This window comes from Theobroma umbraticum, unplaced genomic scaffold, assembly GCF_002168275.2.
Source record: "Theobroma umbraticum cultivar Fairchild unplaced genomic scaffold, ASM216827v3 scaffold_299.0, whole genome shotgun sequence".
In the NCBI taxonomy this organism is placed as follows: Eukaryota; Viridiplantae; Streptophyta; class Magnoliopsida; order Malvales; family Malvaceae; genus Theobroma; species Theobroma umbraticum.
Genome location: NW_018397285.1, coordinates 297,114 through 307,387, shown reverse-complemented (window position 1 = coordinate 307,387; position 10,274 = coordinate 297,114). Strand labels below are relative to the sequence as shown.

The window sequence follows — 10,274 nt, the reverse complement described above, 5'->3', positions numbered from 1 at the left end:
GGCCTTTCATTATACTTTTAAGCCCAATTAAATCAGTAGGTTAACATAAAGAATTATAGGTTAAGTTTGTTAGTATAAATAGGATATTTTTAAGAGACATGAGGTTAGACAATTTTTGGATATTCAAGAGGTTGAAAGTTGAGGCAGAAACTCGGAAAACAAAGCTATAATTAATTATTTTGTTTTCTTCCTTAGCTTTATTTTTCTTGTTACTCTTAATGGTTAAATTTTATATAATGTTATTTGTCTTTGCAATTATAAGTAGCTAATTTTCTTTTTCTATGATTACAATTGAACTCACATATAATCTAAATTTTTAATCTCTTTGAATTGCTTTTTACCTAATTATCTTGTTGATTTAATTTTTAATTAAACTAGTTTTAGTTGAGTAATTTTTAGTTTAATTAGAATTCAGATTTTAATTATTGAATAAAACTAAATTGTTCTAATTTTAGTACTTAGTAAAATTTTAGATCGATTCTTTGTGAGATCGATACGCTACTTGTCTATATACTATCTGTTCGATACGTGTACTTGAATAGTAGAATTTTAACTAACATATGCCATGGGTATGATCATCATATTATCTTGATGTAGACTCCATATGTTAGGATTATAATTGAGGTAAGCATCAGGGAACATGTATCCAAGATATAGAGTTCATAGTATAACATCACTTTTAGTGATTTTAAAAAGATTGGTGATAAAATTGGGCTTATTGGTTTATGAGTTAGCTACTCATCATATCTAGATACTAAATAGAATTGATTTAGAATGTTGGATCACCAATTGAATGAAATCTAAAATTGAGGGACAAAATTTGACATAAGGGGTAAAATGATAATTTTGTCTATTGTTATTAGATGGCGATGAGGGTTCATAACATAATGTTTGCAATTGGACAACCAATATGAAGTATTGGATGATTTCTTGCAATTGTAGGCGATTTGAGAGTGCGAACATAAATCTATGGTGGAATGATTTCATGGTTAATAGACTTGAATTATCTTAATAAGATTAAGAATAACTCTAAGTTTATTGGAGTTTAGAATATCTATGTCCAAATTGATTCCTGACAACTCTACTTCATGAAGTTATTTTATCACTTTTTAAGCATTAAAACAAGCTAAGTCTTTGAGGTTTAAGTTAAGAATTATATATTTTTATTTAATTTTTGTTAAGTTATTAAATTAGGCTGGGTTAATTCAATTTTATGATAAGTTGCTTTTAGCTTAATTATTAAGGACGATTTCTTTTAGCTATTAAAAATAAGGTGTTTTTGAAAATAATAGTTTTTTAATTTTAAATATTTTTAGCCAAGAGAAAAGATTTTTGGGTAAATTTGCCCTTAATGAAACTTTTTCATATTTAAGCGCATGTATTGAAAAAAGAGTTGTTACACGTCATGTTGGAAAAAAAAAGGTTGTTACATGCCATTTTTTTTATAATTACAAAAATGTAACAAATAAATTAACCCCAAATATTAATTATCCAAATTTAGAGATTTTGGATAATATCTTTTTTCTCAAATCCATTTCATCCTAGCAGTAACTTTGATGTTGAATAACTTTTCAATACATTTTCTTTTCTTTGTCAAATTCTTTTTTGATTTTTAATGTTATCTTTATCGTGAAGGTGTTTAACTCTAAGAGTTTATATCTTAGTGAAATACAAAGATAGAGACCAAATTATATGTCATGTTTAAAAAAGTTGTTATTGCACGTCATGTTTAAAAATAATTATTACTCGTCATGTTGAAAAAAATGTTGTTTTAACTCCAAAAGTTTTATATTTTAGTAAAATACAAAGAAGCAAGTTACATGCCATGTTTAAAAAATATTGTTACATACCATGCTCAAAAAATTTTGTTACAAGCTACTTTGAAAAAAAATGTTGTTACATCATATTCATGTTCATCTGAGATTGGCAATCATGTTTTTCTCCTAACCCCATATATTTTTCTAGTTGTCTCACAACCTTCCCATTATGTCGAGGCACGGCTATTTGATGTTACAGCAGTCTATCAATGCTGAACATGATTTTCACCCTAAGCTGGCCTGAACTGGAAAAAGTAATAAATATAAAAGTTATAGCCCTATCTCTTAACTTTCCAATGGTTTAAGAATCACATCAATGGGAGTTCTGGGTTGAAAGCTATGCTCCAAATAGCAAATCATGTTCAGTCCATGCATACTACTACAATATTCCAAATTAGACAAATATTTTGACCATGATTTAATCAAAACTGGGTAAAATAGTAAACATAAAAATTATATCCCTTTCTCTTCGAATTCTAATGGTTTAAGAATCACCTCATTTAGAATTTTATAGAGAGAGATATAGTTGAAATACCAAAATATATATGAATGAAGCCATCACTATACTTGCACGGATTTTCATCAAATGAGCCTTTTTTATTAAATTTCCTACAAAAGTAACAAGAGAAATTAGCAATGCTACTTTTAAATTAATTTAAAATAAAATAACATAAAATTAAACTAAAATAATTTAGATTAATAGCTCAACAATTAATCAAACTTAAACTAGAAAAACACCTAAAATGCGAAAATCTGAACATAAAATTTCAAAAGTCTAGCTACTCAAGCCCCCACAATGTGTCAAAATAACTCCATATAATATAGTTATCACACCCCCAAGCTTAAGATTTTACTAGTCCTCAACCAAAACATAAAACAACATGCAATAACTTAAACAAAGAAAACACTTAACTAGAATTCAATTACACCATTTCATTAATCACTTTTAATATCCTCAAAAGTCAATCCATATTCATAACTCTAGGCAACACACAAATATTATTCAAGTCATGTTTAATCCAAATACAAGTTTATCGTTAAATGAATTCCCATGTGTGTGTGTGCAATCTTTTCACCTAGAACACTGTACAATCTGGATAAGTTTATATTCATGTAAAATTCAAATTAGTAATTAAATTCCATAAGTTTACTTTTCATTTCTTTCTCCACTAATGTAGACTAGCATTAAATTAAGGATCAATAGGACTTTAATTAGTTTGTAATGCATGGCTAGGGTTAAGGTGGGATATGGGATAATGTATAGCTCAAATCACCTTAAGCACATAGTCAATTTAGGACCTATTCAGAGCTTTGTTTTCCTTTACCTAGTATATCCTTTTTCATCAAAAATTTTTCTTTTGTTCAACACTTCATTCTTTCTCTATTTGTTTTTCCTTTTTCTCAATTTTGCAACCCCAAACTTATTTCTTTTATTAGGTACTGAAATAAATACAATCACATCTTGAACTTTTCTTTACTTTTCATCTTTACTACCTCTTTCACTATTTAACTCATAACATTCCTGTAACGACTGCTCTTCGATTGCTACAAGCGTTTGAGTCTCGCGAGAGAACCGCCAAGTCCTAAACAAACATTAATTGAAACATTAGTCATTATACCATCAATCCATGAAATTGCTTTAAACCATGTACCTTTCTACAATAAGAATTAAATATAAATCATAATAAGCCATCTTATCCTTTATTCACCATAATCGTAAGAACACATTAGAGTCTATAGTATCTAATTGTGCATTTACATTGACATTATTTACAAATACATCAAGCTAAGAATGATTCGACCTCTAGCAGGGGAGCTACTCAAAATAAAGTGCTATGAGATGCCTTTACCTATCTGCTGTGGACCACAAACATCGATGATTGCACGCTAGGCTGATCATTATTTGCAAAAGGGAAATAAGGGAGTGAGTCTCACAGACTCAATGATCACTGACTCCGTGAGTAGGGCGTAGATGGAAAACAAGCATAAAGCAGGTAAATTTGAATGATAAAACCAAAATAAAAATAATAATCTTAGAAAAATAAAATCACAAGTAAAGTGTTTGTGCCTTGTGAAAATGATGCTGTAAAATCATAATGCAATATTTCGCTTGGCAAAACGGTGCTTAAAACAAGTGTCATAAAATAGAGTTCAATAATTGAAAACATCACTCTCCATCAAAATATGAATACAGTATAAAAGTAAGCACGCTCTCAAAATGCGTGACATATAAAGAAATCAAAGTGTACAGCCACATAAACCAACTCATGATCATCAAGTAAGCACTAAAAGCTTTTATTCAAACAAGGGGAGCTGTAGAGAAATCTTAATTCTCCACCATGCAAAAGAGTACAAGTCAAAAACTCATAAGGCTCTCGAGTAAGTAAGCATCGCAATCACCCCGTGGACCCATTTCCACGTAATAACATCTGGGAGGTATGCTCCATCAGATTCCCATAGCCATGGTAGTCTCGAATATGTTGGTTAACATCAGAGAAATCAAGTGGTCACAACCGCATATCATAACTTGTGGCCTAGCCACATATAATATCCTGTGGCCTTACCACGTATAATCACAGACCATAGCCCCAACCATGTCTAACAGCCCGTCAATGACCCAAAAGTTCTTTAACTAGAGCTCACTTGTGTACAAGGGTCACACTATCTCATGTGACATTCGACCTACTCTCGAAGCTCTTGGTTTGTCAAAATCATTTTCAAAACCAAATCAAGTTTTTCGAGGCTTTTCCTTTAAATCGTTTGAAATCAAGGTTCAATAACCCTTTAAATTGCTTTTCACTATAAATGGCATGGTGTAAACACTTGTACAAAGATTAAAATAAAATCGGTGCTCAAAACTTGCATTTTAAAACATTTAATAAATGCATTTAGCAATGCATATCGCACAAAAATACAAGGCATGCATTTCCATGCAAACATCGTAAAAAGACTTGTTTCCCGTTTACTAAAACACTTTACATATATAGCTTATCTATAGATATATCCAAAACAATTTCAAAAGAACTTGCATCCATAATTTCTATGGTTTCTAGTAGCTCATACTTTTCACAAATATATTTAAAGAATACTATCAACGTTTACCATACGTATATCATTATATAGTTATGAAAATTTTGAAGTAGGCACCCCCTACTCACCTTACAATAGTGGGACACTACATCGTTATCAATTCGGGTGCGTATCTAGCTAATTCTACTCGTCGGTCACCCATTACCTCCCTAGCTCTCCATTACAATACACTTTCTTTCCTTATACACTTCCTAGCAACAATACAAACCCAATACACTTAATTATTCACATGCATGGTAGCACATCAATCAATAAATCTGTAGCCTAATTTCATAGTTTTCATCAACCTTATTCACAATCATTTAACACACAATCCACATACTATCAACTAACCAAAGCCAACACAACACAATGTAGTTACATTGCATGCTTACCTTTTGGTTTTAGCTTGAGTTCCACATATAATCCACCATTCCTCACATTCTCAGTCACCATTGCTACCACAAGCATAAACAATTAGCACACATCTCATTTCTTTTGTCTATTTGTGATTTTAAGACTAAAATACTCACCCATTGCTTATCTAGCTCCAAAATCACCATGCATTCCAAGATTGACCCACATGCATGCATCTATTTCTTTCAAATCTTGGAGGACCTTTGCTGCCACAAACATTCTCAGACAATTACCAACTCATTTGCTAAAGAAATCATAACCAAAATCAATGTTCTACTTACCTTTTTTAGATTGGAACCACTAGGCCGAACCTTCCTTTTTTTTTTCTTCTTTCTCATTTCTTTCTGTCTTTCTTTCTTCCATCCTCTCTTTACTTCAAAGCTGATTCTCCGTTTTCTTTTTCATAATGGTGTGGTTTTCTTTCAAGGCAAAGTCTTTTTGCTATTTCTTTGTGTGGGCGGATTTCACAAGAAATGACCTTGAAATGGTCTTGTGAAATCTTCTTTTTCTTTCCTTTTTTTCTCTCATGGGTGGACCTATCAAGGCAAAAGCCTTGAAAATGGCTTTCATTTTCTGATTTTGCTTACACATGGGCAGATTGCCCAAGGTTACTTTATTTTTTTTCTATTTTATTTTTCATTTACATGTCACACCATGTAATTTCCTTTCTTTGTTAGTAACGCTACTCCCATTGGTGGCTTGTTCATGCAATGTTTCCTTATCCATTCCTTTATCCTTTGGTTAGATTGCCTTGTCCATGCATTGGTCCACATGGTATTCTCTTTTGATTTATTTCATTTGTATTTCATTCTACATGTATTTCTATGCATTTCATTTTCATTTCCTTTTAATGCCACCTTATCACCCAATAACATTTCATGCTATGATTATCTTTTTCTTTTCAAATCACACTACCATACTTAATTTATTTACCATGGGCTATCTTTGCCAAACCTTGGTTTTCTTCCACTTAAATACTCTTTATTCTTTTTCTGAGTCAAATATCACATGGTGGGATCTCACATGTTTCCCACTAACTTCCTCCTTTTTGCATGTAATAATTTACATGTAATAGTGAATTTCACATGTGCATCTCATCATCCCACATAATCTAACTTCCCTTAGTTAATTAGTTTCCACTTAACTTCAAGTATTGTAATTGCACATAAGTCCTCAAACTTTTCTTTATTTACCATTCGACCCTCCATACTTTTTATCATTTACAATTTGGTCCTTCAATCATTTCTTTGATTCCAATTTCCTTCTATCTTTCTTCTTTTACATGTGTACGATTAAAATATCAAAGTTGCACTTCACCAAGGTGTCACCATAATATTCAAATATTTACTTCCCCGTTCTTGCTTTGTTGAATAAATGCACGCGGGCCCACTTATGTCATTTTTCTTCGAAATTCTTTCTTATTTCTTCTCCCCAACTTTGATTAATCATATAATCCTCCTTCATGACTAATTTCGACAATAATCAAAATATTAATATTTTAAAATTATTTTATTAATAAAATATTATTTTATTTTAAAATTTTTTACTTGTCTCTTTGGGACCCAAAATGTATCACTTTATCCTGATTCACCTTTAATTCACTTTTTAACTTACTAATTCATCCTCGAGAAAAATATTATTATTTTATTATTATTTTATCATTTATGAATTTTTTTTAAAAATATTTCTTTTACTTTTAAACACTCTAATTAACCTCAATCGGCATCTGATAAGCCCTATTAGCCACCATATCAAAGTACGGGGTGTTACAATTCCTATATTGATTTACACACTTAGGAATGAGGGATATAAAAATTGTGGAAATATCTATAAGGTTCTAGGCAAAATGAAAATTCAGTGTTCACACAAAGAAAAGGTGTCATTCGCCTCAAAGGGAAAACTAAGGATAAATTTTGTAATGGAGGGCTAAAAAAGCTCAATCAGTTCAAAAATGGCCTAAATCATACTAAGTATAGGCTAGAATTTCACCTTTAGAGAAAATCAAACAAATTCTAGAACTTAATACATAATTTAAAAATTTACATTCGCATAAACCTTCTCTAAATTCTTATGATGAATCTAAGCAATAAACCTAATGCTCAAAATGTAGAAATTTCAGCCTAACAATAAAGCTTAGTATGAGAATTTACATAACACTCAAACAATATTCACATGTTTTGAAGAATCAAGATAAAAATATAAATGAGTTCTCATCATTGTATAGGTAAAATAAATGAAACTGACACAACTAGTCAAATGCAAATGCACATGCATAAAAAAATTTAACAAAAATAAACTAACCTAAACTATCATAAAAACTAATAACAATACAACCCTTCCTCAAACTTAAATTGCACATTCTCCTCAATGTGAAAAGCACAAAAGAATAAATAAAAGAAACTCCCTTATCAAGGGTAATAGTGCATTGAAAGTTCTAATTTTTGTTCTCCTTATCTTTATGCTTTTCAAACCTGCAGGCTCAACAAACAAGCTAGGGAGAAGTTCGAACTACTTATTTAAATAGAAAAGCAAAACTAACAAAATTAAATATTGAACTTAAAAGGATGTAGCTTGGGTTGCCTCCCAAGAAGTGCTTATTTATAGCCACTAGCTTGATTATGATACTTCCTTCTTCATTTCTTTATCACTGCAAAAATGCTTGAGGCTTTGTTTCATTATCTTGAATGGTCTAGTAAGTGTACTAAAAATTTCAACATAGCCATATGACAAAACTTTTACCACCTTAAAGGTTTTCCGCCAATATGGTTGAAGTTGCCATGGCAAGAGGACGAGGCATGAACTAGAGAGCGTTACGTGTTATCTAACCTCAAAATCAAGATCCCTAAAAGGTGGATCTAACTCATGAGTTGGTACTTGCTTACTTGCAAGTGGTGGAGTAAGATTACTTTTACCTCCATTGGCTAAGTCCACTCTATAACACTAAGCTGTGGAGAAAGGGTATTTGAGGGCATTGAAAATAGAAAATTCAACTACCTCCTCTCCAATTCTGAAAATTATTCTGCCTTCCCTCACATCGATTAGTACGCCTGCAGTGGCTAAAAATGGACATCCTAGTATGATTGGAATCTCTTAATCCTTCTCCATCTTAAGTACAAGGAAGTCTACTAAAATGTACAATTTTCTAACTTTAAGTAAGACATCCTCTATAACCCCATAGGGGTGCCTTATCATTCTGTCTGTTAGCTATTAAGTGATTGTAGTCGATTGAGTTCCTTCAGTCCAATTCTGTTAGCAACATACAAAGGCATAACTAATTGAGCAAAAGATAGAAAAATTCATTAGGTCCATAAGCTTTAGTGGAAGCTTATTTTAAATTATCGTGCTGCACTTTTTAGTGGGTGTAACTGTCTTGAAATCCTTTAATTTTCTCTTCTTTGTCAATAGTCTTTTAGAAACTTCACATATGATGGCATTTGTTTTAAAGCTTCTGCAAAAGGAATGTTGATGTGAAGCTTTTTGAATACCTCAAGAAATTTTTAAAAGTGTTTATTAGGCTTTTTTTTTTAAAGGCATTGAGGAAAGGGTGGTTATGGTAAAGTTGCCTTTCTTTCCTTCTCTTGACTTTGCTTGTTAGCTATCTCAATCACCGTTCTATTCTCAGTAGGCTTATCTTGAAGATTACCTTGCCTAACACTATGTTTGGCCTCTTTTCCCACTCCTCAGGGTGATTGCCATAACTTTGTTCCTTACTTTCTCTCCTTGGATTCACCTGTGTATCACTAGGCAATGTTCTTCGAGGTCAATTGTTTAATAAATTAGCAAGTTGACCAACTTGAGTCTCAAGGTTTCGAATTGATGCTACTTAACTTTGAATGAGAGCTATTTGACTTTTTATAATGCTATCATTCTATGTCATGTACTGCCTTAGCAGATATTCCACGGTTGGCTTCTTTTCTAAAATAGGTGCACCAACTTACTGGTTAAATCTTGGAGATGCATTTGGCCTTGGAGTTGAGGATGAACCTGAATTATTAGCCTAAGAGAAATTGGGATGATTCCTCCATCCTAGGTTATAAGTGTTAGAGTAGAAGTTATTCTACTGTCTATTACCCACAAATTACTCTATCTCGGTTGAGTTTGGACATTGATAACTTGCATGATTATCTTCTCAATACTCACAAGCTACAAAAGGACTTTGCACACCATTAGTACCACAAGATTCAAGAGTTATAGTCAGAACAGTTACATGAGCGGATAATGTCGAAAAAGCATTTACATCATGAATTCTAGCTACTCTCCTATGCATTGCTGGCTCTGTTGGCCACTAGTAGTTGTTTGTAGCCATCTTCTCCAACAAATCGTATGCCACATCAATTGATTTAGCCATTAAAACTCCTCCCGCAATAGTATCAATGGTAGTTCAAACCTACCCATTCAAACCATGGTAAAAAGTTTGCACCTAAAGCCACTTTGGAAGACCATGATGAAGACAATGCCAAAGTAGTTCTTTGTATCTTTCCCAAACTTCGTACAAAGATTCAGAATCTAGCTACATGAATAATGTAATATCACTCCTCATTTTCGCTGTCTTAGTAGTGAGTTGGACTGTTTTCACTTTTTTGCTCCAATTTCTTGCTTAAAACCAACCTATTTAATCATGACCATTTCATGATTTTGCTGTCCACATATCCAGCAATAAATGTGTAGCAATTGCATATTTTATTTGTAGGAAATTAGGCACAAATAAAGCAAAATTTTGCACTTAAAACCATGTATGTGTAGCTGCCTTGCAAGACAGCCTCCAAAATCGTTCCTTATGGCATCCTTTTTTCTTGTGCTTCCTTTGTACAATGTAAAACACACATTAGTGAAGTCTATATATGATTTAAATAAGTTAAAATAAGACTAAAAGAGGCCACAAATGTTATTGGATAGAATTAAATGAAATTGTCAAAGTAGAGTTTTGAAAAATCGATTTTAACAAAACCACACCAAATCAAAATGCAAAAT

The 10,274-nt window shown here is 31.9% G+C and overlaps 1 non-coding gene across 1 annotated transcript; it reads left to right on the top strand.

Moving 5' to 3' along the window:
- The first annotated feature begins 9,739 nt into the window (after positions 1-9,739).
- LOC149526243 (small nucleolar RNA R71) lies at positions 9,740-9,846 on the top strand. Its single transcript, XR_016352206.1, has one exon. It is a non-coding gene; the product is annotated as a small nucleolar RNA R71 (small nucleolar RNA).
- Positions 9,847-10,274: the final 428 nt, after the last annotated feature.